General features: G+C 42.3%; 13 non-coding genes across 13 annotated transcripts; 1 reads left to right on the plus strand and 12 right to left on the minus strand.

Moving 5' to 3' along the window:
• Window positions 1-1,298: 1,298 nt before the first annotated feature.
• On the plus strand, window positions 1,299-1,370 carry trnaw-cca (transfer RNA tryptophan (anticodon CCA)). The gene has a single exon. It is a non-coding gene; the product is annotated as a tRNA-Trp (tRNA).
• Window positions 1,371-3,518: 2,148 nt separating this feature from the next.
• trnak-cuu (transfer RNA lysine (anticodon CUU)) lies at window positions 3,519-3,587 on the minus strand. The gene has a single exon. It is a non-coding gene; the product is annotated as a tRNA-Lys (tRNA).
• Window positions 3,588-4,549: 962 nt separating this feature from the next.
• Window positions 4,550-4,618, minus strand: trnak-cuu (transfer RNA lysine (anticodon CUU)). The gene has a single exon. It is a non-coding gene; the product is annotated as a tRNA-Lys (tRNA).
• Window positions 4,619-5,569: 951 nt separating this feature from the next.
• Window positions 5,570-5,642, minus strand: trnak-cuu (transfer RNA lysine (anticodon CUU)). Its single transcript has one exon. It is a non-coding gene; the product is annotated as a tRNA-Lys (tRNA).
• A 952-nt stretch (window positions 5,643-6,594) lies between these two features.
• Window positions 6,595-6,667, minus strand: trnak-cuu (transfer RNA lysine (anticodon CUU)). The gene has a single exon. It is a non-coding gene; the product is annotated as a tRNA-Lys (tRNA).
• Window positions 6,668-8,662: 1,995 nt separating this feature from the next.
• Window positions 8,663-8,735, minus strand: trnak-cuu (transfer RNA lysine (anticodon CUU)). The gene has a single exon. It is a non-coding gene; the product is annotated as a tRNA-Lys (tRNA).
• Window positions 8,736-9,697: 962 nt separating this feature from the next.
• Window positions 9,698-9,770, minus strand: trnak-cuu (transfer RNA lysine (anticodon CUU)). Its single transcript has one exon. It is a non-coding gene; the product is annotated as a tRNA-Lys (tRNA).
• A 962-nt stretch (window positions 9,771-10,732) lies between these two features.
• trnak-cuu (transfer RNA lysine (anticodon CUU)) lies at window positions 10,733-10,805 on the minus strand. Its single transcript has one exon. It is a non-coding gene; the product is annotated as a tRNA-Lys (tRNA).
• A 1,935-nt stretch (window positions 10,806-12,740) lies between these two features.
• On the minus strand, window positions 12,741-12,813 carry trnak-cuu (transfer RNA lysine (anticodon CUU)). The gene has a single exon. It is a non-coding gene; the product is annotated as a tRNA-Lys (tRNA).
• A 968-nt stretch (window positions 12,814-13,781) lies between these two features.
• trnak-cuu (transfer RNA lysine (anticodon CUU)) lies at window positions 13,782-13,854 on the minus strand. Its single transcript has one exon. It is a non-coding gene; the product is annotated as a tRNA-Lys (tRNA).
• Window positions 13,855-14,816: 962 nt separating this feature from the next.
• Window positions 14,817-14,889, minus strand: trnak-cuu (transfer RNA lysine (anticodon CUU)). Its single transcript has one exon. It is a non-coding gene; the product is annotated as a tRNA-Lys (tRNA).
• A 968-nt stretch (window positions 14,890-15,857) lies between these two features.
• trnak-cuu (transfer RNA lysine (anticodon CUU)) lies at window positions 15,858-15,930 on the minus strand. Its single transcript has one exon. It is a non-coding gene; the product is annotated as a tRNA-Lys (tRNA).
• Window positions 15,931-16,897: 967 nt separating this feature from the next.
• trnak-cuu (transfer RNA lysine (anticodon CUU)) lies at window positions 16,898-16,971 on the minus strand. The gene has a single exon. It is a non-coding gene; the product is annotated as a tRNA-Lys (tRNA).
• Window positions 16,972-17,760: the final 789 nt, after the last annotated feature.

The raw sequence follows: 17,760 nt of genomic DNA on the forward strand, positions 1-17,760 counted from the left end.
CCTCACCCGGGCGACCCAGCTGGGGGTGATCAATCCCCGGCTTGTGTCCAAGTAGCGCACCACAGATCCCCCTTACGGATCCACAGCACGGCGAGGCCTTTTCTGCGGCCTCGAGGATGTTCTTGGTGGCTCTCCTCAACTGCAGTCCTCTAATTCCAAGGAGTTTGAGCACTCTCTGGAGTGAATGTCCTACGAAACTTCTGCACTCAATTTCAACTGGCTCGCAGCAGGCTCTCCAGCCATTGCTCCGGCACTCTGTGGTGAGCTCAGAGTATTTGGCCCTCTTGCGCTCATTGGCCTCACCAATCCAGCCCTCCCAGGGGACAGTCAGTTCCAGCAGGACCACTTGCTTGGTGGACTCCAAAGTTAATACCTTACCTGGGCGGAGTGAAGTGGCAGCTATGTTAGCTGGGAACTTGAGTTGCCTTCCCAGATCAACTTGGAGCTGCCAGTAACGAGCGGTAGCGAGGAGTCCTCCTGCGGAGTTTGGCTGGTGTTTTGCATTCTGCCCAGCTCTAACAAATGTGATTGACTGCTTCGGGGCGACCTGGGTCTTGCTGTTCTGTATCGCTGTGCAGATGGAATCCGCCAAGGATTTTAGAACTTGGTCGTGGCGCCAGCAATACCGCCCCTTTCCTAACGCCTTTGGGCAGCAGCTCAGAATGTGCTCCATGGTGCCCCTCCTCTGGCACAACTTTCACTCAGGCGTATCTGCCAGGCCCCAGGTGTGCAGGTTGGCCGGGCTTGGGAGGACGTTGTACACTGATTGAATTAGGAACTTTGTGCGCAGAGGTTCAGCTCTCCAGAGTTCTTCCCAGGTGAGTTCGCGAGGTTCTGCATGCTCCCACCTTGTCCACGCCCCTTGCTTGGACATGCCGGCCATCTTTCTGCAGCGTTCCTCCTCCATCTCAGCACGTATCTCCTCTTGGACCAGTTGGCGCTTCTCCTTTCCACGAGCGTGGTCGTAGCGTGGCTTGGGAAAGCTGCCAAGGCCTGCCCTCCCCAATGCCATGGTTCCAACCAAGGTTTTATATATTTAGATAAGTAAGTCACACCTTGTTCAAACACTGGATGTAATTAAAAATAAATAAATGAACAAAGCTGCAAGTGTAGAACATCTCATATATTTTACATCTATTTTTCTCTGCATCATAGTTACCTACGAACCCCTTGATGGACTGTCTCAGGGACTTTAAAACATGGATGAAGCTTCATGAAAACAAGACGGAAGTTATTTGGTTTGGAAGGTGTGCCCACTATGATCATATTGGTGTACAACCTCAGGGGATATGAGGAAAGGCTCTGTGGCGCAATGGTAGCGCGTCTGACTCCAGATCAGAAGGTTATGTGTTCAACTCACATCAGGGTCATAATGAACTTTCAATTTTTGGAAACATTATGGAAGATGGCCTATCCTGCGGCACCTTTGAAGTGTACGTTTCCGGGCATACACAGACACAAATGAAAAAAGCAAGTAAATAAATAAATGACAGAGAAGAAGAAACGTGTACACTACCAAGTTTGTGCCTGGCATAATATTAAAGATTAGGATTTTTTGAGCTAGCCAGGAATTGAACCTAGAATCTTCTGATCCGTACTCAGACGCGTTATCCATTGCACAGCGCAAACTCACAGGATACCCGCATTCAGGCACTGGAAGTTACCTGTGCTAAACTAACTGAAACCTGTGCCAGATAAACTGAGTCCAACGCTAGACTGACAACAAAATCTATATCCATGGAGGCTTACAGCAGACGTAACAACATCAAAATCGTGGGCCTGCCTGAATCCGCGGAGGGCTCCGATCCACTCTTCTTCCCCAAGATGCTGGAGAAACTCTTCGGTGAGATCCTCGATGCCCCCCCGGAGTGTGACAGGCTGGACCTCTGGATCAGGACTGATGAGTGAACAGAACATACACAGTTTTATCTTAGAACAGGGATCACCAACCCTGGTCCTCGAGGGCCGGCGTCCTGCATGTTTTAGATGTTTCCCTGCTTTAACACACCTGATTCTAATTAATCATCGTCATCAGCTTTTCATCCAGGGCTGCACAATTCTGTTGATGACACAGTCACTTGTATCAAGGTGCAATGAAGCAGGGAAACATCTAAAACCTGCAGGGACACCGGCCCTCGAGGACCAGGATTGAGGACCCCTGTCTTAGAAGAACTTCATCAATTAAAGCTTTTTTAGCAGGCCAACGGCAACTGGTGTGTGGAGGAGTCATTTTCATCCTATTGACCTTTGTTCACTTGTATCAGTCATGTATGTCCATTGGACCAAATAGCTGGTCTCTCCATCGGGGAATCGAACCCCAGGCACAGATACTGCCCACTATACTAACATTTTCACAATTACGAATTATTTAATCTAACCCTGGAATGTCATCAGACATGTGATGTCATTGATGATGTCACCAGTCTCACCCATCTCAGTGACCAGAACAGCAGTGGCAGTGATTCCTTTCTGCTAGCGTAAGTGTAACCTGGACTCTACACTTCAAACAACCCTGAGATTAAGAGTCTCATGCTCTACCGACTGAGCTAGCCGGGCTTCAGATGCTAGAAAATAAGAACAATAATCAAAAAGTGTCCGTAATGTGAGGTTTTATCAGTGTTTGAGAGAAACCAGTTTTCCGTCTGGTCTCCTCTGGACACAACCCAGACAGTTCAAGGACAACATGTGAATAAACTTGTGATTTTCTAGTTTTTTGCAATTGTAGATGCTCACAAATTGGCTATTTCGGAGGTGTCCATTTTTTAGGAGTTGGTGCAGTTGAAAGCCAACTACCTGGTGATGATGTGGAGCGCATCTCAATTTCAGCTTGACTACATCAAAATCTGTGTAGACCTGGCGGTTATCAGGTTGCTATGCTCCTCAAGCTAGCCTATAGCTAGCTAGTGCAAAATGTCCCACTATCTATGTCTCTACATACATGTCTAGATGGTTTTGTATAAGATTAAGTGGGGATAGAAACTAAATGATTGAATGAATTGAATCATGATCAATAACCTGCTGCACAGTTTCTGTAGTGTAGTGGTTATTCGGTTCGTCGCAAATGCAAAAGGTCTCTGGTCTGAGTCTAACAGGCTGGACCTCTGGATCAGGACTGACGAGTGAACATAACATCCACAGTTTTATCTTAGAAGAACTAATTAATGCATTTTTAGCAGGCAAACGGCAACTGGTGTGTGGAGGAGTCATTTTCATCCTATTGACCTTTGTTCACTTGTATCAGTCATGTATGTCCATTGTAGCAAATGGCTTGTCTCTCCATCGGGGAATCGAACCCCAGGCACAGATACTGCCCACTATACTAACATTTTCATAATTATGAATTATTTAATCTAACCCTGGAATGTCATCAGACATGTGATGTCATTGATGATGTCACCAGTCTCACCGAGTAAAATCCATCTCAGTGACCAGAACAGTAGTGGAGGTGATTCCGTTCTGCTAGTGTAAGTGTAACCTGGACTCTACACTTCAAACAAACTTCATAAATTTGACTTCAGCGCCCAACGTGGGGCTCTAACCCACGACCCTGAGATTAAGAGTCTCATGCTTTACCGACTGAGCCGGGCTTGAGATGCTAGTAAATAAGAACAATAATCGAAAAGTGTCCGTAATGTGAGGTTTTATCAGTGTTTGAGAGAAACCAGTTTTCCGTCTGGTCTCCTCTGGACACAACCCAGACAGTTCAAGGACAACATGTGAATAAACTTGTGATTTTCTAGTTTTTTGCAATTGTAGATGCTCACAAATTGGCTATTTCGGAGGTGTCCATTTTTTAGGAGTTGGTGCAGTTGAAAGCCAACTACCTGGTGATGATGTGGAGCGCATCTCAATTTCAGCTTGACTACATCAAAATCTGTGTAGACCTGGCAGTTATCAGGTTGCTATGCTCCTCAAGCTAGCCTATAGCTAGCTAGTGCAAAATGTCCCACTATCTATGTCTCTACATACATGTCTAGATGGTTTTGTATAAGATTAAGTGGGGATAGAAACTAAATGATTGAATGAATTGAATCATGATCAATAACCTGCTGCACAGTTTCTGTAGTGTAGTGGTTATTCGGTTCGTCGCAAATGCAAAAGGTCTCTGGTCTGAGTCTAACAGGCTGGACCTCTGGATCAGGACTGACGAGTGAACATAACATCCACAGTTTTATCTTAGAAGAACTAATTAATGCATTTTTAGCAGGCAAACGGCAACTGGTGTGTGGAGGAGTCATTTTCATCCTATTGACCTTTGTTCACTTGTATCAGTCATGTATGTCCATTGTAGCAAATGGCTTGTCTCTCCATCGGGGAATCGAACCCCAGGCACAGATACTGCCCACTATACTAACATTTTCATAATTATGAATTATTTAATCTAACCCTGGAATGTCATCAGACATGTGATGTCATTGATGATGTCACCAGTCTCACCGAGTAAAATCCATCTCAGTGACCAGAACAGTAGTGGAGGTGATTCCGTTCTGCTAGTGTAAGTGTAACCTGGACTCTACACTTCAAACAAACTTCATAAATTTGACTTCAGCGCCCAACGTGGGGCTCTAACCCACGACCCTGAGATTAAGAGTCTCATGCTTTACCGACTGAGCCGGGCTTGAGATGCTAGTAAATAAGAACAATAATCGAAAAGTGTCCGTAATGTGAGGTTTTATCAGTGTTTGAGAGAAACCAGTTTTCCGTCTGGTCTCCTCTGGACACAACCCAGACAGTTCAAGGACAACATGTGAATAAACTTGTGATTTTCTAGTTTTTTGCAATTGTAGATGCTCACAAATTGGCTATTTCGGAGGTGTCCATTTTTTAGGAGTTGGTGCAGTTGAAAGCCAACTACCTGGTGATGATGTGGAGCGCATCTCAATTTCAGCTTGACTACATCAAAATCTGTGTAGACCTGGCAGTTATCAGGTTGCTATGCTCCTCAAGCTAGCCTATAGCTAGCTAGTGCAAAATGTCCCACTATCTATGTCTCTACATACATGTCTAGATGGTTTTGTATAAGATTAAGGGGGAATATAAACTAAATGATTGAATTAATTGAATCATGATCAATAACCTGCTGCACAATTTCTGTAGTGTAGTGGTTTTTCGGTTCGTCGCAAATGCAAAAGGTCTCTGGTCTGAGTCTAACAGGCTGGACCTTGGATCAGGACTGACGAGTGAACAGAACATCCACAGTTTTATCTTAGAAGAACTTCATCAATTAATGCATTTTTAGCAGGCCAACAGCAACTGGTGTGTGGAGGAGTCAATTTCATCCTATTGACCTTTTTTCACTTGTATCAGTCATGTATGTCCATTGTACCAAATAGCAGGTCTCTCCATCGGGGAATCGAGCCCCAGGCACAGATACTGCCCACTATACTAACATTTTCATAATTATGAATTATTTAATCTAACCCTGGAATGTCATCAGACATGTGATGCCATTGATGATGTCACCAGTCTCACCGAGTAAAATCCATCTCAGTGACGGTGATTCCTTTCTCCTAGCGTAAGTGTAACCTGGACTCTACACTTCAAACAAACTTCATAAATTTGACTTCAGCGCCCAACGTGGGGCTCGAACCCACGACCCTGAGATTAAGAGTCTCATGTTCTACCGACTGAGCTAGCCGGGCTTCAGATGCTAGAAAATAAGAACAATAATAGAAAAGTGTCCGTAATGTGAGGTTTTATCAGTGTTTGAGAGAAACCAGTTTTCCGTCTGGTCTCCTCTGGACACAACCCAGACAGTTCAAGGACAACATGTGAATAAACTTGTGATTTTCTAGTTTTTTGCAATTGTAGATGCTCACAAATTGGCTATTTCGGAGGTGTCCATTTTTTAGGAGTTGGTGCAGTTGAAAGCCAACTACCTGGTGATGATGTGGAGCGCATCTCAATTTCAGCTTGACTACATCAAAATCTGTGTAGACCTGGCGGTTATCAGGTTGCTATGCTCCTCAAGCTAGCCTATAGCTAGCTAGTGCAAAATGTCCCACTATCTATGTCTCTACATACATGTCTAGATGGTTTTGTATAAGATTAAGGGGGAATAGAAACTAAATGATTGAATGAATTGAATCATGATCAATAACCTGCTGCACAGTTTCTGTAGTGTAGCGGTTTTTCGGTTCGTCGCAAATGCAAAAGGTCTCTGGTCTGAGTCTAACAGGCTGGACCTCTGGATCAGGACTGACGAGTGAACATAACATCCACAGTTTTATCTTAGAAGAACTTCATCAATTAATGCATTTTTAGCAGGCCAACAGCAACTGGTGTGTGGAGGAGTCAATTTCATCCTATTGACCTTTTTTCACTTGTATCAGTCATGTATGTCCATTGTACCAAATAGCTGGTCTCTCCATCGGGGAATCGAACCCCAGGCACAGATACTGCCCACTATACTAACATTTTCATAATTATGAATTATTTAATCTAACCCTGGAATGTCATCAGACATGTGATGCCATTGATGATGTCACCAGTCTCACCGAGTAAAATCCATCTCAGTGACGGTGATTCCTTTCTCCTAGCGTAAGTGTAACCTGGACTCTACACTTCAAACAAACTTCATAAATTTGACTTCAGCGCCCAACGTGGGGCTCGAACCCACGACCCTGAGATTAAGAGTCTCATGCTCTACCGACTGAGCTAGCCGGGCTTCAGATGCTAGAAAATAAGAACAATAATCGAAAAGTGTCCGTAATGTGAGGTTTTATCAGTGTTTGAGAGAAACCAGTTTTCCGTCTGGTCTCCTCTGGACACAACCCAGACAGTTCAAGGACAACATGTGAATAAACTTGTGATTTTCTAGTTTTTTGCAATTGTAGATGCTCACAAATTGGCTATTTCGGAGGTGTCCATTTTTTAGGAGTTGGTGCAGTTGAAAGCCAACTACCTGGTGATGATGTGGAGCGCATCTCAATTTCAGCTTGACTACATCAAAATCTGTGTAGACCTGGCAGTTATCAGGTTGCTATGCTCCTCAAGCTAGCCTATAGCTAGCTAGTGCAAAATGTCCCACTATCTATGTCTCTACATACATGTCTAGATGGTTTTGTATAAGATTAAGGGGGAATAGAAACTAAATGATTGAATGAATTGAATCATGATCAATAACCTGCTGCACAGTTTCTGTAGTGTAGTGGTTTTTCGGTTCGTCGCAAATGCAAAAGGTCTCTGGTCTGAGTCTAACCGGCTGGACCTCTGGATCAGGACTGACGAGTGAACAGAACATCCACAGTTTTATCTTAGAAGAACTAATTAATGCATTTTTAGCAGGCCAACGGCAACTGGTGTGTGGAGGAGTCATTTTCATCCTATTGACCTTTGTTCACTTGTATCAGTCATGTATGTCCATTGTACCAAATAGCTGGTCTCTCCATCGGGGAATCGAACCCCAGGCACAGATACTGCCCACTATACTAACATTTTCATAATTACGAATTATTTAATCTAACCCTGGAATGTCATCAGACATGTGATGTCATTGATGATGTCACCAGTCTCACCGAGTAAAATCCATCTCAGTGACCAGAACAACAGTGGAGGTGATTCCTTTCTGCTAGCGTAAGTGTAACCTGGACTCTACACTTCAAACAAACTTCATAAATTTGACTTCAGCGCCCTTCAGCGCTCGAACCCACGACCCTGAGATTAAGAGTCTCATGCTCTACCGACTGAGCTAGCCGGGCTTCAGATGCTAGAAAATAAGAACAATAATCGAAAAGTGTCCGTAATGTGAGGTTTTATCAGTGTTTGAGAGAAACCAGTTTTCCGTCTGGTCTCCTCTGGACACAACCCAGACAGTTCAAGGACAACATGTGAATAAACTTGTGATTTTCTAGTTTTTTGCAATTGTAGATGCTCACAAATTGGCTATTTCGGAGGTGTCCATTTTTTAGGAGTTGGTGCAGTTGAAAGCCAACTACCTGGTGATGATGTGGAGCGCATCTCAATTTCAGCTTGACTACATCAAAATCTGTGTAGACCTGGCGGTTATCAGGTTGCTATGCTCCTCAAGCTAGCCTATAGCTAGCTAGTGCAAAATGTCCCACTATCTATGTCTCTACATACATGTCTAGATGGTTTTGTATAAGATTAAGTGGGGATAGAAACTAAATGATTGAATGAATTGAATCATGATCAATAAGCTGCTGCACAGTTTCTGTAGTGTAGTGGTTTTTCGGTTCGTCGCAAATGCAAAAGGTCTCTGGTCTGAGTCTAACAGGCTGGACCTCTGGATCAGGACTGACGAGTGAACAGAACATCCACAGTTTTATCTTAGAAGAACTAATTAATGCATTTTTAGCAGGCCAACGGCAACTGGTGTGTGGAGGAGTCATTTTCATCCTATTGACCTTTGTTCACTTGTATCAGTCATGTATGTCCATTGTACCAAATAGCTGGTCTCTCCATCGGGGAATCGAACCCCTGGCACAGATACTGCCCACTATACTAACATTTTCATAATTACGAATTATTTAATCTAACCCTGGAATGTCATCAGACATGTGATGTCATTGATGATGTCACCAGTCTCACCGAGTAAAATCCATCTCAGTGACCAGAACAGCAGTGGCGGTGATTCCTTTCTGCTAGCGTAAGTGTAACCTGGACTCTACACTTCAAACAAACTTCATAAATTTGACTTCAGCGCCCAACGTGGGGCTCGAACCCACGACCCTGAGATTAAGAGTCTCATGCTCTACCGACTGAGCTAGCCGGGCTTCAGATGCTAGAAAATAAGAACAATAATCGAAAAGTGTCCGTAATGTGAGGTTTTATCAGTGTTTGAGAGAAACCAGTTTTCCGTCTGGTCTCCTCTGGACACAACCCAGACAGTTCAAGGACAACATGTGAATAAACTTGTGATTTTCTAGTTTTTTGCAATTGTAGATGCTCACAAATTGGCTATTTCGGAGGTGTCCATTTTTTAGGAGTTGGTGCAGTTGAAAGCCAACTACCTGGTGATGATGTGGAGCGCATCTCAATTTCAGCTTGACTACATCAAAATCTGTGTAGACCTGGCGGTTATCAGGTTGCTATGCTCCTCAAGCTAGCCTATAGCTAGCTAGTGCAAAATGTCCCACTATCTATGTCTCTACATACATGTCTAGATGGTTTTGTATAAGATTAAGGGGGAATAGAAACTAAATGATTGAATGAATTGAATCATGATCAATAACCTGCTGCACATTTTCTGTAGTGTAGTGGTTTTTCGGTTCGTCGCAAATGCAAAAGGTCTCTGGTCTGAGTCTAACAGGCTGGACCTCTGGATCAGGACTGACAAGGGAACAGAACATCCACAGTTTTATCTTAGAAGAACTAATTAATGCATTTTTAGCTGGCCAACGGCAACTGGTGTGTGGAGGAGTCATTTTCATCCTATTGACCTTTGTTCACTTGTATCAGTCATGTATGTCCATTGTACCAAATAGCTGGTCCCTCCATCGGGGAATCGAACCCCTGGCACAGATACTGCCCACTATACTAACATTTTCATAATTACGAATTATTTAATCTAACCCTGGAATGTCATCAGACATGTGATGTCATTGATGATGTCACCAGTCTCACCGAGTAAAATCCATCTCAGTGACCAGAACAGCAGTGGCGGTGATTCCTTTCTGCTAGCGTAAGTGTAACCTGGACTCTACACTTCAAACAAACTTCATAAATTTGACTTCAGCGCCCAACGTGGGGCTCGAACCCACGACCCTGAGATTAAGAGTCTCATGCTCTACCGACTGAGCTAGCCGGGCTTCAGATGCTACAAAATAAGAACAATAATCGAAAAGTGTCCGTAATGTGAGGTTTTATCAGTGTTTGAGAGAAACCAGTTTTCCGTCTGGTCTCCTCTGGACACAACCCAGACAGTTCAAGGACAACATGTGAATAAACTTGTGATTTTCTAGTTTTTTGCAATTGTAGATGCTCACAAATTGGCTATTTCGGAGGTGTCCATTTTTTAGGAGTTGGTGCAGTTGAAAGCCAACTATCTGGTGATGATGTGGAGCGCATCTCAATTTCAGCTTGACTACATCAAAATCTGTGTAGACCTGGCGGTTATCAGGTTGCTATGCTCCTCAAGCTAGCCTATAGCTAGCTAGTGCAAAATGTCCAACTATCTATGTCTCTACATACATGTCTAGATGGTTTTGTATAAGATTAAGTGGGGATAGAAACTAAATGATTGAATGAATTGAATCATGATCAATAACCTGCTGCACAGTTTCTGTAGTGTAGTGGTTTTTCGGTTCGTTGCAAATGCAAAAGGTCTCTGGTCTGAGTCTAACAGGCTGGACCTCTGGATCAGGACTGACGAGGGAACATAACATCCACAGTTTTATCTTAGAAGAACTAATTAATGCATTTTTAGCAGGCCAACGGCAACTGGTGTGTGGAGGAGTCATTTTCATCCTATTGACCTTTGTTCACTTGTATCAGTCATGTATGTCCATTGTACCAAATAGCTGGTCCCTCCATCGGGGAATCGAACCCCTGGCACAGATACTGCCCACTATACTAACATTTTCATAATTACGAATTATTTAATCTAACCCTGGAATGTCATCAGACATGTGATGTCATTGATGATGTCACCAGTCTCACCGAGTAAAATCCATCTCAGTGACCAGAACAGCAGTGGCGGTGATTCCTTTCTGCTAGCGTAAGTGTAACCTGGACTCTACACTTCAAACAAACTTCATAAATTTGACTTCAGCGCCCAACGTGGGGCTCGAACCCACGACCCTGAGATTAAGAGTCTCATGCTCTACCGACTGAGCTAGCCGGGCTTCAGATGCTACAAAATAAGAACAATAATCGAAAAGTGTCCGTAATGTGAGGTTTTATCAGTGTTTGAGAGAAACCAGTTTTCCGTCTGGTCTCCTCTGGACACAACCCAGACAGTTCAAGGACAACATGTGAATAAACTTGTGATTTTCTAGTTTTTTGCAATTGTAGATGCTCACAAATTGGCTATTTCGGAGGTGTCCATTTTTTAGGAGTTGGTGCAGTTGAAAGCCAACTATCTGGTGATGATGTGGAGCGCATCTCAATTTCAGCTTGACTACATCAAAATCTGTGTAGACCTGGCGGTTATCAGGTTGCTATGCTCCTCAAGCTAGCCTATAGCTAGCTAGTGCAAAATGTCCAACTATCTATGTCTCTACATACATGTCTAGATGGTTTTGTATAAGATTAAGTGGGGATAGAAACTAAATGATTGAATGAATTGAATCATGATCAATAACCTGCTGCACAGTTTCTGTAGTGTAGTGGTTTTTCGGTTCGTTGCAAATGCAAAAGGTCTCTGGTCTGAGTCTAACAGGCTGGACCTCTGGATCAGGACTGACGAGGGAACATAACATCCACAGTTTTATCTTAGAAGAACTAATTAATGCATTTTTAGCAGGCCAACGGCAACTGGTGTGTGGAGGAGTCATTTTCATCCTATTGACCTTTGTTCACTTGTATCAGTCATGTATGTCCATTGTACCAAATAGCTGGTCTCTCCATAGACATATATAAAGGCTAGATGACTCGTCCGCGCTGCTGCGACGTCGTCACACGGCGGCCATCTTGCCACAGGAGACTCGCTCACTCATAACATTGTGTTTAATGGTGCATGTACTGCAAAACAACCTTAACTTGCTCAATTCTCAACAGATTTTCAAACAGTTTGGTTTGTTATGAACGTCAGAGATGTAGTTATGACACTGCATACTTGTGAATAATTATGAACATTGAAAAACGTACTTTTATATGAAAATAACCAGAAACAGATAGCCATGACATGGTATTTATATTAAATCAATATTTCTATAGTATTCTTAGTAATATTTATATTTACATTATAACATATATACATATATTATTACCTTATAACATGTTTATATATTATTACATTATGATGTATTTATATCATGATATAAATACATCATAATTTAATCATTTATAAACATGTTATAATGTCATATACATACATGTTATAATGTAATAATAATAATACATATACATATATATATATACATATATATATATATATATATATATATATATATATATATATACATATATATATATATACACACACATGTTATATGGTAATAATATATATGTATGTTATAATGTAAATATAAATATTACTAAGAATACTATAGAAATATTGATTTAATATAAATACCATGTCATAGCTATCTGTTTCTGGTTATTTTCATATAAAAGTACGTTTTTCAATGTTTATAATTATTCACAAGTATGCAGTGTCATAACTACATCTCTGACGTTCATAACAAACCAAACTGTTTGAAAATCTGTTGAGAATTGAACAAGTTAAGGTTGTTTAAGCAGTACATGCACCATTAAACACAATGTTATGAGTGAGCGAGTCTCCTGTGGCAAGATGGCCGCCGTGTGACGACGTCGCTCTGAATTGGCAGCAGCGCGGACGAGTCATCTAGCCTTTATATATGTCTATGGGTCTCTCCATCGGGGAATCGAACCCCAGGCACAGATACTGCCCACTATACCAACATTTTCATAATTATGAATTATTTAATCTAACCCTGGAATGTCATCAGACATGTGATGTCATTGATGATGTCACCAGTCTCACCGAGTAAAATCCATCTCAGTGACCAGAACAGCAGTGGAGGTGATTCCTTTCTGCTAGCGTAAGTGTAACCTGGACCCTACACTTCAAACAAACTTCATAAATTTGACTTCAGCGCCCAACGTGGGGCTCGAACCCACGACCCTGAGATTAAGAGTCTCATGCTCTACCGACTGAGCTAGCCGGGCTTCAGATGCTAGAAAATAAGAACGATGATTGAAAATTGTCCGTAATGTGAGGTTTTATCAGTCTTTCAGAGAAACCAGTTTTCCGTCTGGTCTCCTCTGGACACCACCCAGACAGTTCAAAGACAACATTTGACTAAACTTGTGATTTTCTAGTTTTTCGCAATTGTAGATGCTCACAAATTGGTTATTTCGGAGGTGTCCATTTTTTAGGAGTTGGTGCAGTTGGAAGCCAACTACCTGGTGATGATGTGCAGCGCATCTCAAGTTCAGCTTGACTACATCAAAATCTGTGTAGACCTGGCGGTTATCAGGTTGCTATGCTCCTCAAGCTAGCCTATAGCTAGCTAGTGCAAAATATCCCACTATCTATGTCTCTACATACATGTCTAGATGGTTTTGTATAAGATTAAGGGGGAATAGAAACTAAATGATTGAATGAATTGATTCATGATCAATAACCTGCTGCACAGTTTCTGTAGTGTAGTGGTTATTCGGTTCGTTGCAAGTGCAAAAGGTCTCTGGTCTGAGTCTAACAGGCTTGACCTCTGGATCAGGACTGACGAATGAACAGAACATCCACAGTTTTATCTTTGAAGAACTTCATCAATTAAAGCTTTTTTAGCAGGCCAACGGCAACTGGTGTGTGGAGGAGTCCTTTTCATCCTATTGACCTTTGTTCACTTGTATCAGTCATGTATGTCCATTGTACCAAATAGCTGGTCTCTCCATCGGGGAATCGAAGCCCAGGCACAAATACTGCTCACTATACTAACATTTTCATAATTACGAATTATTTAATCTAACCCTGGAATGTCATCAGACATGTGATGTCATTGATGATGTCACCAGTCTCCACCGAGTAAAATCCATCTCAGTGACCAGAACAGCAGTGGAGGTGATTCCTTTCTGCTAGCGTAAGTGTAACCTGGACTCTACACTTCAAACAAACTTCATAAATTTGACTTCAGCGCCCAACGTGGGGCTCGAACCCACGACCCTGAGATTAAGAGTCTCATGCTCTACCGACTGAGCTAGCCGGGCTTCAGATGCTAGAAAATAAGAACGATAATCGAAAATTGTCTGTAATGTGAGGTTTTATCAGTCTTTCAGAGAAACCAGTTTTCCGTCTGGTCTCCTCTGGACACAACCCAGACAGTTCAAGGACAACATGTGAATAAACTTGTGATTTTCTAGTTTTTTGCAATTGTAGATGCTCACAAATTGGCTATTTCGGAGGTGTCCATTTTTTAGGAGTTGGTGCAGTTGAAAGCCAACTATCTGGTGATGATGTGGAGCGCATCTCAATTTCAGCTTGACTACATCAAAATCTGTGTAGACCTGGCGGTTATCAGGTTGCTATGCTCCTCAAGCTAGTCTATAGCTAGCTAGTGCAAAATGTCCAACTATCTATGTCTCTACATACATGTCTAGATGGTTTTGTATAAGATTAAGTGGGGATAGAAACTAAATGATTGAATGAATTGAATCATGATCAATAACCTGCTGCACAGTTTCTGTAGTGTAGTGGTTTTTCGGTTCGTTGCAAATGCAAAAGGTCTCTGGTCTGAGTCTAACAGGCTGGACCTCTGGATCAGGACTGACGAGGGAACATAACATCCACAGTTTTATCTTAGAAGAACTAATTAATGCATTTTTAGCAGGCCAACGGCAACTGGTGTGTGGAGGAGTCATTTTCATCCTATTGACCTTTGTTCACTTGTATCAGTCATGTATGTCCATTGTACCAAATAGCTGGTCCCTCCATCGGGGAATCGAACCCCAGGCACAGATACTGCCCACTATACTAACATTTTCATAATTATGAATTATTTAATCTAACCCTGGAATGTCATCAGACATGTGATGTCATTGATGATGTCACCAGTCTCACCGAGTAAAATCCATCTCAGTGACCAGAACAGCAGTGGAGGTGATTCCTTTCTGCTAGCGTAAGTGTAACCTGGACCCTACACTTCAAACAAACTTCATAAATTTGACTTCAGCGCCCAACGTGGGGCTCGAACCCACGACCCTGAGATTAAGAGTCTCATGCTCTACCGACTGAGCTAGCCGGGCTTCAGATGCTAGAAAATAAGAACGATGATTGAAAATTGTCCGTAATGTGAGGTTTTATCAGTCTTTCAGAGAAACCAGTTTTCCGTCTGGTCTCCTCTGGACACCACCCAGACAGTTCAAAGACAACATTTGACTAAACTTGTGATTTTCTAGTTTTTCGCAATTGTAGATGCTCACAAATTGGTTATTTCGGAGGTGTCCATTTTTTAGGAGTTGGTGCAGTTGGAAGCCAACTACCTGGTGATGATGTGCAGCGCATCTCAAGTTCAGCTTGACTACATCAAAATCTGTGTAGACCTGGCGGTTATCAGGTTGCTATGCTCCTCAAGCTAGCCTATAGCTAGCTAGTGCAAAATATCCCACTATCTATGTCTCTACATACATGTCTAGATGGTTTTGTATAAGATTAAGGGGGAATAGAAACTAAATGATTGAATGAATTGATTCATGATCAATAACCTGCTGCACAGTTTCTGTAGTGTAGTGGTTATTCGGTTCGTTGCAAGTGCAAAAGGTCTCTGGTCTGAGTCTAACAGGCTTGACCTCTGGATCAGGACTGACGAATGAACAGAACATCCACAGTTTTATCTTTGAAGAACTTCATCAATTAAAGCTTTTTTAGCAGGCCAACGGCAACTGGTGTGTGGAGGAGTCCTTTTCATCCTATTGACCTTTGTTCACTTGTATCAGTCATGTATGTCCATTGTACCAAATAGCTGGTCTCTCCATCGGGGAATCGAAGCCCAGGCACAAATACTGCTCACTATACTAACATTTTCATAATTACGAATTATTTAATCTAACCCTGGAATGTCATCAGACATGTGATGTCATTGATGATGTCACCAGTCTCCACCGAGTAAAATCCATCTCAGTGACCAGAACAGCAGTGGAGGTGATTCCTTTCTGCTAGCGTAAGTGTAACCTGGACTCTACACTTCAAACAAACTTCATAAATTTGACTTCAGCGCCCAACGTGGGGCTCGAACCCACGACCCTGAGATTAAGAGTCTCATGCTCTACCGACTGAGCTAGCCGGGCTTCAGATGCTAGAAAATAAGAACGATAATCGAAAATTGTCTGTAATGTGAGGTTTTATCAGTCTTTCAGAGAAACCAGTTTTCCGTCTGGTCTCCTCTGGACACCACCCAGACAGTTCAAAGACAACATGTGACTAAACTTGTGATTTTCTAGTTTTTCGCAATTGTAGATGCTCACAAATTGGTTATTTCAGAGGTGTCCATTTTTTAGGAGTTGGTGCAGTTGGAAGCCAACTACCTGGTGATGATGTGCAGCGCATCTCAAGTTCAGCTTGACTACATCAAAATCTGTGTAGACCTGGCGGTTATCAGGTTGCTATGCTCCTCAAGCTAGCCTATAGCTAGCTAGTGCAAAATATCCCACTATCTATGTCTCTACATACATGTCTAGATGGTTTTGTATAAGATTAAGGGGAAATAGAAACTAAATGATTGAATGAATTGATTCATGATCAATAACCTGCTGCACAGTTTCTGTAGTGTAGTGGTTATTCGGTTCGTTGCAAATGCAAAAGGACTCTGGTCTGAGTCTAACAGGCTGGACCTCTGGATCAGGACTGACGAATGAACAGAACATCCACAGTTTTATCTTTGAAGAACTTCATCAATTAAAGCTTTTTTAGCAGGCCAACGGCAACTGGTGTGTGGAGGAGTCATTTTCATCCTATTGACCTTTGTTCACTTGTATCAGTCATGTATGTCCATTGTACCAAATAGTTGGTCTCTCCATTGGGGAATCGAAGCCCAGGCACAAATACTGCTCAATATACTAACATTTTCATAATTACGAATTATTTAATCTAACCCTGGAATGTCATCAGACATGTGATGTCATTGATGATGTCACCAGTCTCACCGAGTAAAATCCATCTCAGTGACCAGAACAGCAGTGGAGGTGATTCCTTCCTGCTAGCGTAAGTGTAACCTGGACTCTACACTTCAAACAAACTTCATAAATTTGACTTCAGCACCCAACGTGGGTGCTCGAACCCACGACCCTGAGATTAAGAGTCTCATGCTCTACCGACTGAGTTAGCCGGGCTTCAGATGCTAGAAAATAAGAACGATAATCGAAAATTGTCCGTAATGTGAGGTTTTATCAGTCTTTCAGAGAAACCAGTTTTCCGTCTGGTCTCCTCTGGACACCACCCAGACAGTTCAAAGACAACATGTGACTAAACTTGTGATTTTCTAGTTTTTCGCAATTGTAGATGCTCACAAATTGGTTATTTCGGAGGTGTCCATTTTTTAGGAGTTGGTGCAGTTGGAAGCCAACTACCTGGTGATGATGTGCAGCGCATCTCAAGTTCAGCTTGACTACATCAAAATCTGTGTAGACCTGGCGGTTATCAGGTTGCTATGCTCCTCAAGCTAGCCTATAGCTAGCTAGTGCAAAATATCCCACTATCTATGTCTCTACATACATGTCTAGATGGTTTTGTATAAGATTAAGGGGGAATAGAAACTAAATGATTGAATGAATTGATTCATGATCAATAACCTGCTGCACAGTTTCTGTAGTGTAGTGGTTATTCGGTTCGTTGCAAATGCAAAAGGTCTCTGGTCTGAGTCTAACAGGCTGGACCTCTGGATCAGGACTGACGAATGAAAAGAACATCCACAGTTTTATCTTTGAAGAACTTCATCAATTAAAGCTTTTTTAGCAGGCCAACGGCAACTGGTGTGTGGAGGAGTCATTTTCATCCTATTGACCTTTGTTCACTTGTATCAGTCATGTATGTCCATTGTACCAAATAGCTGGTCTCTCCCAGATGATGTCACCTACTCTCGTCCACTTGGCATTATGAGACAATTGGAGCGCATCTCAAGT

This window comes from Cololabis saira, chromosome 20, assembly GCF_033807715.1.
Source record: "Cololabis saira isolate AMF1-May2022 chromosome 20, fColSai1.1, whole genome shotgun sequence".
Taxonomy (NCBI): Eukaryota; Metazoa; Chordata; class Actinopteri; order Beloniformes; family Belonidae; genus Cololabis; species Cololabis saira.